Source organism: Pelecanus crispus, chromosome 2 (genome assembly GCF_030463565.1).
Source record: "Pelecanus crispus isolate bPelCri1 chromosome 2, bPelCri1.pri, whole genome shotgun sequence".
Classification (NCBI taxonomy): domain Eukaryota; kingdom Metazoa; phylum Chordata; class Aves; order Pelecaniformes; family Pelecanidae; genus Pelecanus; species Pelecanus crispus.
The window spans coordinates 125446509-125469120 of NC_134644.1; positions in this window are offsets into that span (position 1 = coordinate 125446509).

Below are 22612 nucleotides of genomic sequence, written 5' to 3' on the forward strand. Positions count from 1 at the left end.
AAAAATCAAATCTCAGGTGAGACTTGACCCACTTGAGATATAAGGAGGTGTATATTTAGGTCTGCAGTTTCTTACTCAGTTTGACCCTGCTCTTTGTCCATTTGCATGAATAAAAACCAATTAGTAGTTTTAATAACAGCACACTTTTTAGTAACGTTTCTTTCCTTTTGGTTTAGCCACAGAAATAGAGTCATGCACTGGATACTAATTGATCAGAAACTCAATTTTATGTTTTGAAACTGGGTCAGATGTGGGCTAAGCTGTGTAACACACCTGGCTTCTCTCTCTAGGCCCAGTTCAATTTGAAGGAGTTAGATTTCCTTTTGAGCAGAGAAGTAATGTCTAGTATTTCCCATTGTAATATTGAACTAGTAAAGCACAGAAAATAAGAACAAGCTGGTTTCTATTCTGGCCACTGCTGCCTTGTCAGAATAATTCTGAAAGACCCAAGGCAGAATCTTTACTAATGATAAAGAAAAATGATTGCAAGTGAGGAAAATTTCCTCTCTCTATACTTACACTGCATTTGAGGGGGGGAAAAAAAAAGCAAGCTATTCTGTACAACACATTTGTATAGAAAGCACTTACTGCAGTTAAATCCATAGGAAAAATAACTCCATGATTATTATTATTTTAACTAATAATATTTCCTTCTGTGTAAATCCGTAGTTTAAAAATTAAGCAAGCATGTTTTCAGGTCTTTTTCTTTTTGAGATTACACCATATGGTTACCACTTGTCTAATGTGAGATATGTAAATTACCCTATAGAATCTTCTCCTTCTTTTTGACATGACACATGTTTATAACAGACATAGAATCAGCTTTCTACCCTATTATTACATCTCCATAACCTGGATCTTTTTGACCCGCTGTTCTTTCTATGTCCTGTATGATTCGTTCTGTTTTGATTGGTAAATTGGAAATTGTGAATTAGGTCTGCTCCAGGCTCCTGTTTTTTGGAGTAACATTAAGGCTGAACCAAATTGTCTGCAGATTTTCTTCAGCTTGCTTGATAATTTAATTCTTCATTGTAAAGCCTCAGTGCTTATTAGGCTCTTGAGTGAATCAAGCCTCTGCAATAATGGCCAAAAACATGTCAGCAAGCCATCAGGAAATTCAAACTGCTGCATGCAGAGGAACTATTAAGAGCTGCTAAAGTGAGAAGTGATATTATGTAGGTCACTGAAATGTTATCATCTTCTTAGCATTTTGGGAAATGTGAGGCAAGTTCAAAGCCATACTGATGTAATTTTGTAAAAGGAATTGGACTTTTGTCTTCTCTCTGCATATATACCTAATTTATTCTGCAGAAATATGTGTATTCAGAGATTTCAATCCAACCAGAAGATAAACACCTGAAAAAGTAATTAGGAAAATGATATTTTTATAATAAATGTTCTTAAAATATCAATTATATTGAGAAGATAAGTGAATCTTTGTCTGATCTTGAGATAGAAAGAACTTGCCAACTGAGTAGGATTTCTTGAGGCTTCAAACCCATTTTCAGTCCCATGCTCAAATTATTAGCATGAAATGGTCTGTTTGGGAAAAATTATGACTCTCCTTGCAAGGAAGGAACATTTTCTTCACGGAGAAAAAGACTGCTCTTAAAGGAAACACCTCAACAGATGTGCCAATGTAACAATGAGAAGCTCCCAAATCACATCTCCAGCATCAGTGATATGATAGCCAAAAACTTGTCTGTGGGAGACCTCACCCAAGAAGTCAACAGAAGCAGGAAATGTTTGTTAGAAGAGGAAAAAAAAGAAGACAAGCAAGCTATAACAACTGTTAATTGAGTTTTTTTACATTTTAGGAGAAATTTTTGTTTAGTTGCTTATTAAATTGCTGTCATTTGATAACTTAGATACACTTAGAAGGTAATACAATTTTTCAGGCAATGTTTCATGCCTAAAGCTATGGTTTAAGCTTAGCCATTTCTTTTTATCAGCTCAATATTATGACCATAGAAATCAAAACCCAAAATTGTAGATATCACACATGTGCTTTAAATGAATTGTAAATGACTTCTGGTCTCTGTTTGACTACAAACAGGGAGCTAATGCATTGTCAAGCAGCAGATCACCCTCAGGATTTCCAAGTCTCCTCAGTATCAATCCATTGTTTGCTCTTTTTGCTTCATTTGTGACCATTTACGGGTAATGATTCAACTTCATATAACATGCAGCAATCTCCTGTGTGCTCAAGACCATCAAAATATGATTTTTATGAAGTGAAGAATCTATTTGTTTTCTCTTTTAAATGAAATTTGGAGGAAGAAAGGAAGAAGGGCTTTTTTGTCCAAACTTCTCGTTTCATCTTCAAACAAGCAAGCTGGCATTTTAAAACTTGGATGGAAAATAGAGGCTGAGCTCAGTAGAAACTGGGGGAGCAGAGGAAAAGAGCATAAAATTAAATCAATGTCTTCCCATGACCTGAGAATATAGTTAAATATAATGGTCTTAATATGCATTTCCTGGGGGTATATGAAGTGCAATAGTTTTTGAGAGACATTTTGATGACTCACACTGGATTGGAAAACAACAGCTACAGAGGAGAGTGAGACCCGATTCCATGGGTCTTACACCCTTTTTACTCAGGCGAGTTGCCACTGGCACAAACTAGACTATAAGGGAGCCATAAGAGTTCGGTTACAAAATCATTCTCTTCTTCAAATGCTAAGTTGTTCCCAGCAGCATACTCTGAATTGTTTTGTCCTGGGGTGCCTAAGTGACACATGCAATGAAGCTGAAACCCCTGAGCTATCTCTATGTGCTGCTTAAAAATCCCATTGGTTTAATGTATAAAATAAAAACTTGAAACCTTTTAATGTCCTGACTATTAGGCAGTTGATGCTGATATTCAGGCTCCATACCCTTTTCTTCTATTCATCTCTTACAGGCCTTTTACTGATCTTTGTATTTGTCTCAAGAGTTATCAGAATCACAGGCAGTGTGGTGGACTACCTGAATTTAACAACACACTTCACTTCCAAGAAAGAAAAGTACGTATCTTTCCTATAGGTCTTTCTATTGTGCAGGAAAGCTAAATATATATGATTCATTTCTCTTTTCCTCAAAGACCAGCCCCTTTAGTTTTGATGCTGAATGACACTCACTAAGAGAACACTTTTCTGGAGAACCAAACAAAATTATATCATGTAGGTATGTCTGATAGCTCTGTGCAGGCTTGGTGAAGTCTTTTATAAAGGCATGGTTGTTGTACTGAGATGGCTAAAGTGGCAATGATTCTTCCTTATATATTCACTTTTAACTGAATGTCCATGATCATCAACCAAAATGCTATTGTTATTACTCCTTGTCATGTATTTCATCACATAGTCTTTAAATCAGTAGCTCCTGAGATTTTTTTTTTTTTATAATTAATCATTCTGATATTAGAGATCAACAAGTATTATAGTACATCTGTTGAACTGATACTTTCCAATACCACCGATACTGTCAAGGCCCTGATTTTGGCTACCAGTACAAGGCTCACTCTCAGGTGTGCAGCTGCATCATGCTGGGCTGAGAGGAAACACACACCTGTTTTGTGGGGCTGAGAGGGAGGACCACCTCCCTCCTCTGTCCCAGTCCTTTTTTGTTCAGAAGTTTCATTTAAGCTCAGTCTCTTGCACTTGGCTGTTGCCTGAGCAACGTTGCAGCTGTGTCTGTTCCTATCATTGTGCCCTGCTGATCCTGGTCTCTTGACTTGACCTGGGGACCTACCCCATCACTATGGTCCTGCCTGGTGGTCTGGCCCTGGATACCATCACTGGACCTGCTCTGCCCTTCTTGCTGGGGTACCATGGGTCTGCATCCCATGTGGGTGAGGGCACTGCCCGGCTGGCCACACTGCCACCCCTGGCTCCGTGCTCCCAGGTCCGTGCACCCAGCAGTGCAGCCTGCCCTGCTGCTCCCTGGACATGCTTGGATTTGGGTGGCTGATGTTTAGTGGCTGGCTCAGCAGAGAGGTATTGGAGGTAGCAAATGAAAATTTCTAAAATCCATCTCAATTTAAGTGTAGAAGTATATATGTTCAACTGCAACACGGACATGGTCAGTACTTGTAACACTGAAGGGAAAAAAGACTGCAGTATGGGAGACTTCTGCATTTTCCAGGCTGGGTCTCTCCTGAGTCCAAAGTAACCTCAAGGCTGTTTTAGCATGCAATATCTGGAAATCATTACATGGGATTTTGCATGAATCTGACATTTCTAGGAAGATTTCCAGGATGCTATCTGAGGATGGAGAGGAATCTGGCTCAGGACACTTTTATTTCATTGAGCCACACTTTTTTTTCCCTTTTAAAGAAAAATTAGGTAAAGAGGTTGAACAAACACGCTCAAGTCTCATTTCCAATAAACTGGTAGGAACAGAGGATCCTAAGTTTAATTGAAGTGAAAGGAAGTATTTAGATTTTCACATTTCTATTTTTCTTCTTCTTTTTTTTTATAACCTATGTTTATATTTGAAACTAGCTAAAGTTAATTACATGTTGGTGGAAAAAAGTAATACCTTGCATATCTGCTTTTATCCAGGTTAAAATCAAACCAAACAATCCTTCCCTTACTGTTACATTAAACCAGGTAAATGAACATGATTTGTAGTTTACATCTATCTTTATAAGAGATGTTTCTGAATGAATTGGACAATCTGACTACAATTGTAATATTTTTATTGCCCCTTATCTCAACTACATTAAGAAAAATTTTACTTTCTTATGAATATCTACGCCTAAAATCTATGCATTGTTCTAATATTTTCCAGAATTCATAGCATTCATTCAGAATAGTATGGCTTTCACAATGTGCCAAAAAACTTAATCAGGGGAAAATTCAAACTTGACTGTAGGAATGTATTAACCCCGTTGAAGTTTGGTCTGTAAAAGCAGTGCCCATAGTGCAATGTACTGATAGGGTGATACAGCTTATTGATTCAAACCAGCATGGTAAACTTAATTAAAAAACTGAACAATTCTGCTTTTGGTCAGAACATCTTGAAATTAAATCTGCCATTTAAATTTGACAGAAAATCTAATTCTGTGGTCAAAATTGTATCAGATTTAAAAACTTGTATATACCTACATATAGGTATATGCTTACATATACATATTGTATTGGTTTATGTATTTACTTATATTTGATGGAAACTACATTTTCTGAAGAAAAACTTTTTCTGGGCATAAATTCCTTGCCATTCCTGGAAAATCCTTTGGCTTTCCATATTCAATATAAAAAAAAAAATATAGTATATTTTTAAAGAATAGCAGTTGTAGCTAGTGTTTGCATTAAATCACATAAAGAGTGGCCAGAACTAAAGGTTTACTCAATCTAATTTCTTCATAAAGAGAGGTCATTTACATTAATATTTCTAAAACTCTGTGCCCATACATGCTTAGCCCATGGACCGCTGAGAAAGGAATTTGGTGAAATGAATACACAATAGGTTTAAATTATACTAGGATCCATACCTTGCTTGCAAGTCTTTTTAGGTGTCTACAGGCTGAAGACTGAAAAGCAAAACCCTAGAGTCATCGTGCAAAGGATGATATAAACAATCTGCAGCTGAAAGTTGAGTGTGAAAAGGGGCAAAAAATCCAGTATGTTTGAAAATATTCCAAAGCACATCCAAAGAGAATACAGGCTAGTTAGACTTCTACTATAAGATTGGGCAGAATTATTCTTCTACACTAAATTTAAGCAAGGCTGAACAGCCCTACTTAGAGTTTATATCAATAAATTATACCATGAATTATTTTACCATGTAATGAGTTTCATGTATTTGAAATAAGTGAAGAAATTTAATGTGGGTATAAGAAAGGTTAATGCCATTTAAAGAAACTTTAAAATACAGGTGATGCGATCTACATAAGATATTCAACTGAAAGCTAAAATATATTAAGTAGTGGATATCTCATAATCCAAGTATGGGTTTGGTAGCAGCGTAAGTATTTAAGCACTGTGTAATTTTAGTAACTTTCTTCATGTAATTACTGACAAATTAACTGCAGTATACAGGATCAACAACAAATGAATATTTCATAACTGATTACAAGTATAAAAAGAATTTACTCCTGGAAGGTTGTTGTGACAGTGTTTTTAATGAATACTTGACATTATTAATACTGTAATTATTTATTTATTTCACATTGCAGTTGTATCTGGCATTTGGCAGGGATATAAAAATAGATGATCTCTGACTTGAGGACCTTATATAAAATGACAATAGGCCAAACTGGAGAAAGGATAAGAACAGGTAAGTTGATAAAGATCTTTGGAAATCTAAGATGACTTTCTCTAGTTGATATCCTAAAAATAACCATTAATCCTGAGAATAAAAGAGGGAAATGCTTTTCTCCACCTGCACTTGGCTTTACCTCTTATTTCGGAGGGGGGAACTGGACAATTCTTTTGTTCTCATTATCATTTAGTTCAGTGTTGTAAGTGATTTCTTTAGTGATTTAAGTAATCCTCTTAGTTTTCAGCTGCATAAAATCATCCTTAGACTCCAACCTCTCCAGTTTTATCATCTCTCCTTTTTGAAGCTCCAGCCATGTTTCGGACCATCAGACAACTAAAACCATAGTTTCAAAGAAACACTGAGATTTTCGGGGAAACTTGGTATTCTGACAGCTGGCATTTTAAGGAAAATACCAAATATCAGGAAACTTATGATAAAAATCATGAGAATTGACAATGCTGCCATCTAGCCTTTTAAACGTAATCAACAGGAGTGATCTGATACAAAGCAGTGAGTCTCTGAATGTCTCCATTAACTCCCTCATTTTCAGGTATCTAAGAGGAGCTCTTTCTGTGAAGTCACGGCAGCTTGACCATGGACAATGAGTCCTCTGACATCATTCTCAAGAGCAAGATTGTATATATACTGAGCTACTGACATCATATATGCAGCTGTTTAGAGGCTGCATACATGGGACATTGCTGTGAACCCCCTTGTTATAAAAATTAAAAAGCCAGCAAGCTTCTGTGTGCTGTCCTTTAAGGAAGGATTATGACCTCTGCAGTACATCATATACCCTCATGTCTGGCTTCCTCTGTTTGTAAGTTGGGCTGCTGTTAGGAAAAGCTAAAATTAAAAGACTTAAAAGATAAAGAAAACATTTTTTTCTACATTATTAGTATTTCTTTGGTTTAAGCCACAAGTTTGGGATCTTTTGTATTACCTAAGAAGATCAAAGAGCAATCATCTTTTAATGTATATAGGTAGGATTGGTTGTGGGTTTTGTTTTAAATGCTGTATTTTTAGATGTATTTTGTGTGTACACACAAATCTTTGAATGAGATATATCATTTTTATATATATTAATACGTGTAGACTGTTGTTACTTATGTTTGAAATGCTAATTTGTTTTTTCTGTTCTTGTTTTAAAACTAGCATTTGTCATTGTTTTGTTCTAGCCTGTTTCACAATAATTGATTTTGTGTTCACTTGTTAATTGGTTTAGTTGTTACTTTATTGAAATTCATGGATTTGCTGATGTCCTGAGGAGGGTGTGTTTTCACTGGTAGTCACTAATTGCACAGTGTTAAGCATTCATAAGCTTGCAATGTCTTCATAAAGCAATCAACACTTTTTATTAACTTCCTGTGTCTCTGCTCTGCTCCTTGAATCATAACATTTGTTACCCTGTTCTTAGCTGAACACAGGTGCCATATTAGTGTAATAAGAAAGTCTTTGAAATGAACACATATATTACTTTTAAAGGATTAATTTCTTGAAGAAAAATTGCTGTAATTATTATTATTTATTTATACAACAGAACATCAAAATCAGAGATACATTGTGTTATGCACAGAACAAGAGAATAAAAGATGCTCAAAGCACCAAAGAGTACGGGTTAGATGGTTCCCAACCATATTAGTGACACAAGGAGCTTAGAAAGAGAGCAAGCAGAAGTGTCATGCACACCAGCATAGCTTTGCAGAAACAATATATACCTTCTGCTTAGGAACTCCCTTTCCTGGATGCTTCTTTCTGATGCGAGCAGAAGAAACAAAGAAAGAGGAAGATCAAAGAGAGATGCTGGATGCTTCATCTGGTGACCACTAAACATGAGCAGAAATGGTTAGCACCATCTGGGGAGACACACGAAATATCAGTCCTATAGGAAAACGGGTTAATAGGAGCTGTGACGCGTCCTATTACCCCGCAGATCCTATTGGCCGGTCCATCAGGCCAGACCTTGCTGAGGGTCTTAGCAGAGGGTGGACAACAGCCTCTTCCTCTCACAGCCTGAAAAACAGGAGTGAAATGAAACCTGGCCTGATACTGAGACCTAAAACCTTTGAAGTTTCAGATTCCTTAGCCTTGGTTTCCCCTGCATTCAATTCCTCTAGTTTTCATCATTATGTCTTTGAACTTTTCCTCACAAAACCACTGTACCTCTCTTTTATCCTTTTGTAATCCACTTAACAAGAGAAAAATTAGGTTATGTTTTCTTAATAATGTTGCTGGTAGCATTCCCAAATCCATGTCCTCTGCTAGTGGATTTTTATATTGTTCCTCATTGCTCTGTTTGTCTAAATAAAATCAGACTAAGCTATATGGCTGTATACTCCCATGTTCTCTCTCCAGGTTTCTTGGTGATAAATTCACAAATAACTACCATATTCTTAGTTATTCCCCACCTAGAATTATCACAGGTATATATACACAGTAGTATAAATATATTTATATTATGCATGTGAGAGAGTACAGCCCAGGACACCTGGCTCGAGCTCTGACTTTGGCACAACCAGACTTTCCCTTGAACAATTAGCTGCTGTCTGTATGTTGATGCCCACTCTACCTCAGGTCTGGAGGAATCCGTCTTCCTCCACGGTCCTAGGGGGAAAGGAGATGAAATGGGCTGCCTGGAGCTCAGACTTATCCCTACTTACACTACAGGTTCAGCTGCATGTGACATGGCAGCCACAAGCTATTGGGGCCTGGCTGACAAAAGTAGGACAAAAACCTGTTGCTTTCTGAATCCAGATAATCCAGACTCGTATTATGCATTTTTCACCTTGTCAGTGAGTTCATGTAGATGTGTCTCATACACCTGTCCAGACAGACAATTGAGCAGAAGACTGGCAAACAATCATATTCAAAACCAACTACACAGAATAACCCAAATTCACCTAATATATAGATTGCATATGAAATCTAACTCTCTGGATAATTTCCCAGCAAGAGGTGCTTGGCTGGGTTTTTTGTTTGTTTATTTTACTATTGTTGTGATTTTTTTTGTTTTTAAGACTATTTTTGCCTGTTTCAATAAATGTTTTCTTTAGGGAATTGCATGTGGATATTTTGTACCTGTCACCTTTGTAGACAGACAAATCACATTCCCCTTTCTGTGTGTTCTCGGGTCCTTTCCTTGCCCTTCAGTCTCCCACCATTCTTTTGTCTGACAAACCCTGTATCTCTTCTCTTTTAAATCCCACCTCAGAATACCTTCTGAGAAGAAAATATCATTGCTTGTCCACGACTGGAAGGAAAGAGTTGGTCAGATCAAATGTATCACTGAGAGAAAAGATGATATTTTTCCAACTTTTTTTAGAAAAAGATTTCTAAGGGGAAAAAAAAATTGTTATTGCTTAGAAACATCATCATAGTTTGATCATCCAGTCTTTATGTTGTCTGGATTAAATAATACACTGCTGGCATGGGGACTGTTGCTTTATTCCATGTACTGACAAACCCAGTAGAAAAATCAAAGTAATTTATACCCTTCCATCCATGTTGTAAATTATAAACTCTGTGTTTAAACAACTATATATTTTTTTAGCTGTATTTCCAACCTGAATAAGAAGCTACATATCTATGTTGGCACTAGAGTAGGAAAATACAGCAGTTGGCTGTCCTTCCTGTGAATCACCCCTGATTCATCTGAGCATGGCTGAGGCAGCACGATGTTGACGAAACGATACTCCTGCAAATGAGGTTTTTGTTTTTGGTTTTTTTTTTGCTTAGGAGTTTTAGGAATCTAAATCCTATGGTCATTACATTCTTCATGGTAACATTTCTAAACCTGACACTTCATACAAGTGTTCACATCCATTTTAAATTCATTAAAGAGTTGAATTGCCTTTGCATTTTTGAAAAATATTGGTTTACATTTAGAAATAGCTACTGTCTTCCAATCTGGTACAGCTTTGTGCATGGAAAAATTGCTTGATACTCTTATTTAACTTACAAGCTTATTGTGAAGCTTAATTAGTGAATATACATGAGGAACATTTTGATCCTTAGGCAAAAGATGTTCTCTATCATACCTACATAGACATTAATACCTTTAAAAGCAGCTAATTTGTACAGCCAAAGCAGTTATCTACTTATACTTCATGCTATTTCACAGGCTGCTTAAATCAATGCTTCCGTTAGAAATGAAAGCAGAAGAGATTTCAGCCATACGTTCATGACCTAACTTTACATGATTTTCTTCTCTTTCATAAAAATATACAACTAATCTCACCAAAGCAACTATTTATCCTCCCATCATTTCACTTCTTCAAGGCTGATGAGTTTTGGCAGCATTTGTATTTGAATGGTTTATAGGCCTTTAGTATGATTAATTTTAGCTCAGGCACAGAAAAAAACAGAAAAAAAAAAAATCTTTTCACTTTCATAACCACATGGAAACACCAGAAAATGTCTCTTGATAAAGCAGTTATTTTTTCATAAAATAATGAATGGACAAATGTGTCTTAACTTTCTGAAGTACACTGTAAGGCAGGGAAATGTAAAAATAAATTTAAAAAAAAGAAAAAGAAATTATAAGGAGGAACATGATGAACACAAAGTCAAGACATTTTCCAAAAAGGATAAAAAAATACCAGAAACACAAAAGCACCTTTTCCACTCTCAACATCTCTTTTTTAATGGGATTTATCAATTGTAAAGAAAGAGAAATGTTCCATGTGACAAGTCAGCTGTCCATGGATGGTTCATGTGGGGTCTGCAAGTTGCCAAATTTCCATGAATTCCAGAAAGGGAGATTGCACATTTTGGGTAGAACACAAAACTCACTGAAGTTATTTGGAATAATGGACATAGACAGAGACATTCTGTATCAATCACCATATTAAATATCCGTTGGATGGGTAAAAATGTTCCTGTGCAAAGCCAACATTACCATCCTCATTTGACTGTGATCAAGTACAATCCTATCCTGATAGTCTGCTAGCAAACCTATTCGGTCTCCAGGAAAATATTTTAATCAGTTTCTGATGATAGGGCGTGGAAATAGGTGGGCAAAAAATGTTTGAGCATGATTTATTTTTTAATTCCTATTTAAATCATTCCATAGCCCCACCAATTCCCCCTAGACAGCTAAAAATCAATGAGCCAGGGACTCCACAGCCCATTGGCAAGTGCCCATCATTCTTCAGAACTTCAGAACAGCCAGGGTGATTAATCCATTCAAATTTACTGCACAGGAAATATCAGAGGTGGCAGATGCTTTCCTCAATTGTGATTTACATTGAGAAGAAAATTAAAACCCTCACCGTAACAATTAACTGACTGCTCCACTAAATCCAGTGTCATCTCTGACTTTTTTTTCTGTTGGAGAATACGACTATAATTGCTTCCCACTTTCATGACATGAAGAGGTGAGGGGCTGGGGGCTTTGTTTTGGTTTTCCCTTGTTGTTTTATTTATTTTTTAATTATTAATGACAATAGGTTGCTTGGTTTGGGCTATGATTTTTGGGGTGGGGAATCACTAGGGAATGCTGCTTTAGAAACTGATTAATCTGTAGTCATTAAACCACTTCACAGACACTGCAGCAAATCTGTCGGTATCTCTTCATTAGCTCCAAGATAGGGAGCTTTATATAAGTACATCTAAACCTCCAGCTGTAACATCCTCCTTAGGGTATATTAACAGTGCAGGATTTTACAACATTTCAGGACTAATTTCCTGCTTATTCAGATACTTTTTCATCACAGGAAATTTACACAGCTACAGACATCTGTCTTAATAACACTCAGCACCTTAATATGGGTCTTGAGGACATTAGGTGACTGAAACTAGCTAGTCAATTCTCCCCATCATTTTGAAATGATCGAAAGAGAATCCTTCATTGCTTTGGAAGATTTATTGAGTTGATTCATTTTCATTTTGTAAATTATACTCTTGGTTTTTTTCTTAAAACTATGGGCTGTATTAAGACTTGTAAGGTGTGCAGTGACAGTTTGAGGGGGAAGACCTGTTAACACAAAATTATATGTTTACGATACTGAACCTTGTGAACTTTCTCTTCCACCACTATAAATCCCACAAAGACACACATTAATGGCACTCATGAGCAAATGATCAGAAATGGATGTATGTAGGTAAAACCATATTTTGCCTGACCTTTTCTCCATGCTTTCATAATCTGTCCATCCTTAGCAAGAGGTAAAACTAAATGATTTCTCAGCGTTACCAGTATGTATTTTTCACAAACAGTCACTGTATTCTCAAACCAGGTGATTCTCAAACTTTTCATAGTTTAGGCTGCAAAACAATGAACGCAATCACAGCATGAGTGATGCCATCCCATTACAAGTTTCCAGGCTGAAAGTATCTGTGTTAAGGTGAAATGTCAATATGCTTGACTTGTTTTCGCTTTTGTCTAGAAATTTCCTTATAGCTACTGTTGGAAACAAGATACTGAGCTATGAAGCTCAGGACTGAACCAGTATATATGATCTTATGCTGATGGACAAGTATTGGAGATAAGTCCTGACACAGCTGCAGAATCACTCTTGTGCATAACTGGTGTAAGTAACTATATGTGACACTTTATAAGATATACATGAACTAATTAATTGTATTTTAAGTATAGTAAACGTGTCCTTCTTCCCATCAGACAGACCCTACTCACACAGGAAAGAAATGTGGGAAAGCACTTAATGCACATTATCTGGTAATATAACAAAGTCTTAGATTGTGCATTCTTGAGCACTGATTTTGGAAGACAGTTTTTCAGAAGTCTTGGGATCAGCATTGAAATCCCTCTTTTTTTTTTTAACTCCTGTGACCAGGCAGTCAAAGAACTGCTACCACCACTGTTGTCTGCTGCTGGCTTTCTCTTCAATGAGATTAAAAGAATCAGCAAGCTAAAAAAACCCTCCACTCCTTCAGATCAGAGATATGCCACAGAGAAACTTGATGAACTACATCTTCTGCCCAAAGCTCAGTTGAAGAGCTGGAGAATGACAAAAGCTACAGAAACGAGTGATATTCTTTAGCTCTGCAGCTTGCTTGTTCTTTTATTTGTAGTTTTATAGTGTGTCTGAGACAATTACGGTAACTGCTTCTGAGGACCTAGGCTTCACACCTCAGGTTTTCACCTGGTTTTGTAAACATGTAGGATTCTCTTTGCTAAGGTATGGGTAAAAAAGGAAAATATCATGTGGTTGACCTGACAGTAAAAATCTTGTTCTGCCAGTCAGAAGGAAGATATTTACAGTAGCTCCTTTTACTAATGAAGTAGGAAGTATTGTGTATCTGCTGCTTCTTGCATTTCATGCGTAATCAAATAAGAATAGTATTTACTCTTTTGGAAAACCTCAACAAATACTTGTAAATGTTTCACAAGCCCTTTCTGAAATCTACAAATATGAAAGGAATATTTATCCATTTTTTCTCAGGAAGAAAAGCTAAATTGTTGCTTTATTTTTCCTATTTTTTTTTTAAATCTCCATTAATTGTTACTATTCACATGTTATAAATGGTAAAACAAAGACAGAATGGGAAAATGGTCAAAATTAAGAAAGGAGAATGTGGAAGAAAACATAAATTTTCCTAGCTCCCTGTTTCTACAACTTGTTGGCTCTTACATATAATTAGCTGCACAAACAATTGCATTTGCATGTGGTCCTTTTTTATGTTTACTGAAATCACTTTTTTTTTTTTTTACTCATAGGGCATGAGAAAAGGCCATTGGCAGTTAGATAAGCATGGTTGTTCCTCTGCTTAGACCTTTGCTGTAGTTCCCCTGTAAGCTGATAATTAAAGTTTCTGCCATAGAATCTATATTTTATGGGAAATAAACTCTTTCATTCAAAAGCAAGATATCGATTTACATGGACTGTCCTCAGAGGAGACACAATGGACTTTGCACACAATTTTTCTACATGAAGGCACATCAGCAGGGAGCAGGAAGTCTGTGAGGCAAAAACTCTGCATATAGCTGAACTTACGCTTTAAGAGGAATAAGAGGATTTGTGTGGAAGAATGAAGTGACTTCCGCCTCCATCAGAGCAAAGAGAAATCTGGGAAGGACCATGACCTCCAAGCCACATTGTTTCCTCTGATCTCCTGGGGTACTGTTGGCTTGAACTGCTGCTGTTCAGGGTAGATAGCCAAATCACACTCCAGCCTATAACACTTTTACTGACAAATGCGCAGGCCCTTTTTTCTCTTCCTGTTATCTGAGATTGGTAGTGAGTTTGATGTCATCTCAGTTCAGTCCAATAACAAGTCCAATACATTGTGAATATCTTATCCAGGCTTACTGCATTTATGTAGATTTGGATTTTCTATTAATATGCAATTTGGTTTATACTGTGTTTTGTCCGCCTTCCCATTTATATATATGGTAACCTGTGGATCCTTTGGATGACTTTGTCATGAAAGAAATTGTTTTCTAAATGAAAAAGAATTGCCCTCCATAAAAAGCAGCTGAAAATTTCAGCTTTGTTGAACCATAAGAATTGTTTTTAAATGATGTCCATAGTTATTGGAATTATTCTTAATTTCTGAAACAACACTGTTACGATTCAATAACTTTCTTAAACACAAATAGTGACAATGAGGCTTATTCTACTCATCAGTTTATACGAGATTAAAAAGGATATGGACCTTTTCTGTGAAGTACTGTGTCAAGACCATGGACTGTGTGCTGCTTAACTTGCAGAGCTTGAAAGATAAGACAAAATGTAGGTAGGCAGCAAATCTACAGTGAGACAGAAGATGAGGACATGAACCATAATATTATAATAACTATAATAAAGTATATATATTATGGTATTTTTGAACCTCATGGTTCTACATCATTGTAAACTTTTGAAATAGGTATCAGCACTGGCCTTTTACCTAGCCATTATCAGCTGGCCGTTTCCAAATCCTGTGGGTCTCAAGATGGGAATTGAAAGACAAGAGGTTAATGGCTTTATGCACTAATTCAAGGAGTGCACTCTATTTGTAAAAGTGCTAAGACTCCTGTGGCAGAAACTGTCAAGTGAATAGTTTGGGCTACTATCACTGATGGAGTGGAAATGTCAAAGAGCAACTCATTAGAGTCAGAGAACAAATAGGTAGGGAGACTCAGAGCTTTGAAAAGCATGAAAAGTAAGAGCAAGTAGATGAACTACATGTGACAGAAAAAAAGAAGAGTCAGTGAAAGGACGTAAGGAAGAGTGATCAGTGAAAAGGAAGATGACCTTGCACATAGTAAAGAGCAAACAGAGATTGTACCACCATTGTTCTGTTAATGTTAGTGTGATTAATTTTGATTCTGAAACAGTCTTCAAAAAGGTTTTTATACACACACGTTTTCAGAATCATAGAAATATTGGCTGGAAAGACATTTAACACTCATCTAGGCACCTTCCCCTTGAGTCAGGACTATATTCAGTGCTAGACTGGGTCAGCTGTTGCTTTGTCTAGTGGATTTTTGGAAGGACCTCTATGGCCAATGTTTCTCTGCTGCCCTAACTTTATATTGAAGATTTTTTTTCCTAATATCAGTCTGAAGATCCCAAGCCCTAACTCGTAACTGTTGCCTTTTGTTTTATCATCTGCCACTAATCATAGAATCATAGAATCATAGAATCATAGAATCATAGAATCATAGAATCATAAAATCATAGAATCATTGAATCATAGAATTGTTTAGGTTGGAAAAGACCTTTAAGATCATCCAGTCCAACCATTAACCTACACTACCAAGTCCACACTAAACCAATCAAGGGTAGACTAGACTAAAACATGTCCCAAAGTGCCACATCTACGTTTTTTTGAACACTTCCAGGGATGGGGACTCCACCACCTCTCTGGGCAGCCTGTTCCAATCCTTGACTACTCTTTCCATGAAGAAATTTTTCCTAATTTCCAACCTAAACCTCCCCTGGTGCAGCTTGAGCCCATTTCCTCTTGTCCTATCACTAACTACATGGGAGAAGAGACCAACACTCACCTCACTACAACCTCCTTTCAGGGAGTTGTAGAGAGTGATAAGGTCTCCCCTCAGGCTCCTCTTCTCCAGGCTAAACAACCCCAGTTCCCTCAGCTGCTCCTCATAAGACTTGCTCTCCAGACCCTTCACCAGCTTCGTTGCCCTTCTCTGAACATGCTCCAGCACCTCAATGTCTTTCTTGTACTGAGGGGCCCAAAACTGGACACAGTATTCCAGGTGTGGCCTCACCGGTGCTGAGTACAGGGGAACAATCACTTCCCTGCTCCTGCTGGCCACACTATTCCTGAGACAAGCCAGGATGCTGTTGGCCTTCTTGGCTACCTGGGCACACTGCTGGGCACCTGGGCACACTGGTGGAAAATGAAAATATCTTGGCTCACCCACCTGGGCTTTGGCTTTTCTGTATTCACACCTGAATGCCTATGAAATGCTGTTGCACTCCTCTTTCATTATCTGTCCTTGATTCCACTTCATGTATGCCTCTCTTTGCATTTTAGTTCTTTAAGAATCTCCTGCTTAGCCTCCTGTCAAAATGCCTTGTCTTTCTGGATACTTTGTTCCAGAGTGCTAAAAATTATTATTTTTTTTTTTTAATCCAGCAGCCATCCAAAGCAACTCTGCTCCTCTTTGTGGTCTCCCAGGGGATTCTGGCCACCAATTTACTGTCTGTGGTCCTGAAGTCTAGAGTCCTAACTCTGTTGCTTAACCTTACAATCTCAGAATCTGGATTACAGATTCTTCTCCCAACATCTGGTGCAGGCAGTCAAAATGAACTATGGGTTATGTGGTAGAAAATTTGTTCTCCTGGTTCTGTGTTTAGCGGCAGTAAACAAAAAAGGAAGGGTCCAAAGTTTGATGAACAGAACAAAATCCATGCATTTTTTTTTATGAAGGGAGCTATACTTATTTGCAACTCTGCAAAAATTTTAATTGAAATATTTTTATGAATCTCATGCATTGATTGACATGAAACTTGGTATCTATGAAGTATACAGTCCAACTTGATAGACAATGATAAAGTCTTACTTTCCTGAAAAGAAAATTAATTGTTAAAGTCTTAAAGCTTGCAGTAGTGAGCCAAAACAGTGTATTTGCTTTCATGTGTCATTTTAACTACTACCTCTTTGCTAAAGCTCACTTCTCATTGAATCATGTAGTATCAAAGATGTTTACCAGAGTACCTGTCAGTGGTGATCCAGGTGTAAGTGATCTTTTGAGGACCCGTATCATGCCATCTTATGCTCTGCCATATGAAGAGGTATGGTATAAAAGACGGACTGAGCAGACTGTGCTTCTTTTTGTGGCAGCAAATATGGACCATGTTTGATCAGCTTCTGCTTTTGTTGCAAACTGGCTAAGTTCCTAGTACCTGAGCCTATTGCAGTATCTACCAGTCTAGACCCTTTATTGCAGCTGAAGCTCTAAAATCTTTAATTTTAATCAAAGATCTTCTGAGTTGCCAATAAAGTTACTCTTCATCTTCTTCTGTTCAGTAATCCAGAAAATTTGCACTCTTGTAAACAAGAATAAACACTCTTGTATAGCTTTGGTCTTTTCAGCAAGTATTTTAAATCATTCGAACTAGCTGTACACTTCCTGAAATGTACAAAGGCTGAGGACAAGCTCCAAAGAAACATAGGCATCAAGAAGTGAAATTTAGGCTGGATGAGGGATGCAGAATTACTCTAACATAACAGTTAAGAAAGCCCCTTTATCTGCTTGGAAGTTCTAACCATGAAATCTCTTCCAATAAACTTATTCCAGGCAAGACTACCAGTACAGACTACAGCTATTGAGGCTGAGCAGTCCACTTTCTGCTTCTGGCAAGGCAGGAGTTTTGCTTGCTCTCTTTCTTGTACTATGATTCCTGCATTCATATCTGGACAGCAGCCAAGCTTGTATGTGATCTAGTCTATAACTTGATGGTTAGAGTTCTTTCTTAGGAATGGAAAGGGCTCTTGGGCTGATAAAATGAACCCATCTCTGTTTTATTGGGCAAATGTTCTAACCGTTCTGTTATTACACAGAAGGGAGGAAAGATAGCACCGTCCTTTCAATTAAAGGAGTGCTAAATATCCATGTTCCTCAAGGAAAAGTATCAAGGTGTAAGATATCCATAAAGTTACCACACTAAGGGCTGCACTGAGGAAATTCAGAATCCAAAAAAGTGTTCAGCACATTGGTCCTGCCAGTCCCAGTGATGGGAACTAACCTCTACAATGTGTCCTTCACATCCACAATTTGGTGCTTAATTTGAAATAAACAGTTTCACAGTGACTGGGTCCTGTTCCTAATCTGGTGCTAAGTGAATATATCAGTGAATTACTACTTTGTGGATAGAAACCACACTAAAGCGATAAGATTTCTATGAGCATCTTTAAGCATGTTGCTAAATTGTTCTAATATTTGAAATCTGAAATCTGTTACTTAAGTTTCTACATTTAGACTGATTCTAGCTAAGGACCAAGGGAGTGGTTTTGTTTATAATAAGCCATACCAACTTATTCAGAGCCATTGTACTGAATGTTGTAAATGTACATAACGAACATTAGGCTTTATGCAATATAGTAAAAATCCTTATTAAACATTGAGAGAAATTACCAGAAGCAATTAGTGGATATTACACATTAATCACTTCACATTTAGGGTTTTTTTTAAATTAAATCTTTGAATTATATTCTTATGATACCACTTTAAAATATGAAAATATTCTAGTATTTTTTAAGTTATTTTAACACATCTGAAACATTCCAAATTAAGTGCCTTATTCTCAACTGCACTAAGGCCACTTTACATTGTTCTGACATCAATTACAGTTACATGCATTTCAAAGCCCCTATGCACTTGTGAAGACGTATAAAGAGGACTTAATGTAAATGAGAATTCAGTCATAATCTTTTGGGATGAATTGAACTGATCATTTATAAATGGCAATAATTAACAAAAGCACACCTTTGCTGCCTTCATGTCTATCCTTTCATTCTAAACTAAAGACCAGCTCCTGTTAATTTTACTTATTTGAATAAGTATTTCCGTGAGAGTATCCCCTTCAAATTTGGATTTTTATATAATTATTTTCTAAAAAGATAAAGAGCAATTTCCATTTTGCCATTTAATTTTATCAATAAACTGTGAGCAAAGTGGTGGCTCTGTTTTCAGAGAGCACTTCTCTTTCAAATCTGAAAGAAAAATTAGCTCCTCTGCAGTTAAAACTACAATGTTTGCCTAAAGCCTTTCAAGCAGTTTGGAACTCCTCCAGTAATTCTCAAGGCCTTCCTAGAGCCCCACTTGGGTAGGAAAACCCAGTTTTCTCTTCACTGCCTGCACTGAATTTGATTGAACGATTTTCACTGATTTTAAGGTGAGAAAGGATTTTAAGTCCTGTGTTCTGTGTAAGCAATCTGCTTTTCCTCAGGTCTCTTTACAGTCAATGCAGAAAGACAGGTAAGGTGACTTATATGTTAAAGTGTATTTTGAAACTGCATTTGTGTGTCCACTGACTACTTGAAAACTTTAAATACAAGAAAACAATCACCTCCTCTGATTTCTGAGCCTTCCTCTGAATGTCAGGGTCAAACTTCTGTGATTATTCATCTAAGTATAGCCAAGGTACAAAGTCATCTGTCCTGAAATGAAAGGACATCCTTAATGCAATAACTACAAAATAGTGAGAGACAGAAATTAAGGGGTAGTTATATAAACACTCATATTAATATGGCCAAAAATGAATAGAATGGAAAAATAACATTAGAGAAAAAATATTATTTATGTCATACCATTTTTTCAGTGAAGCCAGCAAGGTGAAGGGCTCCAGAGCACAGGATCACGATGGGGGACCCTTCCTAAAGCAGCAAATCGGTGGCAAAAGTGCAAAGGCAAAAGCGCAAGAAGAGAGAGGGTACCCCACCCCACCCCCAGAGCGGGAAAGGGCGAGCTCCTGATGAGAGGCAGCTCTGACTCAGCGTGAGCGGGGACCAGAGTGACGGCAGCCAAACCCCCTCACATACAAAAGCAACCCCCAGGGAGTGCGAGCGAGCAGGAGCGCAATGAACAGGATGGGCACACAGGGCAGTTTGTGCAGGCAGGGTGCAGTCCCCCTCCTGGCTCTAAAGGGAAACTCAACTAGTGGTCATCGCCCTCCCAGGAGAGGACCTAGCAGCTATGGTTTCCACTTGACCAAAAGCCATCTCCAGAAGGAATGTGGCGACCCAGACGGAGCTGCCGCACCAACATACAGCCATCCAGGTCTCTGGCTGCAGGGAGTGCCTGAGCCTGTCACTCATACCGGAGGGCAGCACAGGCAACAGCTGTTCTCGGTGTGACCAGGTGAATGATCTGCTCAGCCTGGTGGCAGAGCTGAAAGAGGAAGTGGAAAGGCTGAGGAGCATCAGGGAGTGTGAGAGGGAGATAGATTGGTGGAGCAATGTTCTACCATTGCAGGGGCCAAGGCAGTAGATGGAGGCCCCACAAGGAGCAAAGGATCCCTTACCCTCTTGCCAGCAAGCAGAAGGAGGGGACCTAAGAGACCGGGGGGAATGGAAACAGGTCCCTGCTCAGGGCAGCAGGTGAATCCTCTCCCGGCCTCCCTCACCTTCCCAGTTGCCCTTACACAACAGATATGGGGCTCTGGAACTTGAGGGCCAGGCAAATGAGGATGTAGGTGAATGTTCATCCAAGGGGTTGTCTAGGGTCAGTCAGTCAGCCCCACACATTACAACTGCTTCTGTTATGAAAAAAAAAGAGGGTAAATGTCATAGGTGATTCCTTCCTGTGGGGAACAGAGGGCCCAATATGCCATCCAGACCCATCCCACAGGGAAGTCTGCTGCCTCCTTGGGGCCCGGGTTAGAGACATTTCTAAGAAACTCCTTGATCTGATACAGCCCTCTGATTATTACTCGCTGTTGGTTATGCAGGTTGGCAGTGATGAGGTTGTGGAGAGAAGTCCAAGAGCAATCAAATGGGACTTCAGGGCATTGGGATGATTGGTTGAAGGATCGGAAGCACAAGTAATATTTTCCTCAATCCTGTCAGTGGCAGGGAAGAACACTGAAAGGAACAGAAAAGCTCAGATGATTAACATGTGGTTCAGAGGCTGGTGTCATCAGTGCAATTTTGGTTTTTTTGATCATGGGGAGGTTTACAAGGCACCAGGACTGCTGGCAACAGATGGAGTTCAGCTATCTCCAAGGGGGAAAAGGATTCTCGCTCATGAGTTGGCAGGACTCATTGAGAGGGCTTCAAACTAGGTTGGAAGGGGAAAGGAGATATAACCAGGCTCACTAGAGAGGAATCCAGGGGCAGCATGGCAACGTTGGGGGTGAAATCGATAGCCCTACTCAAGTGCATCTATGGATGCACACCAATGCACACAGCATGGGCAACAAATAGGAGGAGCTGGAAGCCCTTGTGCAGCAGGATAGCTATGACTTAGTTGCCTTCACAGAAACATGGTGGGATGACTCTCATGACTGGAGTGCTGCATTGGATGGCTATAAGCTCTTCAGAAGGGGCAGGCAACTCAAGAAAATACAGGGATCTCATTAGGTCATGCAGAGAGGAAATTAGAAAAGCAAAAGCCCAGCTAGAACTCAGTCTGGTCACTGTTATAAGACATAATAAAAGATGTTTCTACAAATACAGTAACAACAAAAAGAGAGCCAAGGAGAATGTCCATCCTTTATTGGATGGGGGGGGGAACATTGCCACCAAGGATGAGGAAAAGGCTGAGGTGCTTAATGCCTTCTTTGCCTCTGTCCTCAATAGTCAGACCAGTTATCCCCAGGATATTCAGCCCCCTGAGCTGCAAGACAGGGATGGGGAGCAGAATGAAGCCCCCATAATTCAGGAGGAACCAGTTAATGACCTGCTGGTCGCTCACAAGTCTATGGGGCCAGATGGGATCCACCCGAGAGTGCTGAGGGAGGTGGCAGAGGAGCTTACCAAGCCAGTCCCCATCATCTATCAGCAGTCCTGGTTAACAGGGGAGGTCCCTGATGACTGGAGGCCAATGTGATGCCCATCTACAAGAAGGGCCGGGAGGAGGGTCCAGGGAACTACAGCCTGTCAGCCTGACCTCAGTGCCAGGGAAGATTATGGAGTGGTTCATATTGAGTGAACTCAACAGGCATGTGCATGTCAACCAGGGGATCAGGCCCAGCCAGCATGGGTTCATGAAAGGCAGGTCCTGCTTGACCAACCTGATCTCCTTCTATGACCTGGATGAGGGAAAGGCTGTGGATGTCATCTACCTGGACTTAGTAAAGCCTTTGACACCATCTCCCACAGCATTCTCCTAAGGCAACTGGCAGCTCATAGCTTGGACAGGCGTACTCTTCACTGGGTAAACAACTGGCTGGATGGCTGAGCCCAGAGAGTTGTGGTGAATGGAGTTAAATCCAGTTGGGGACCAGTCACA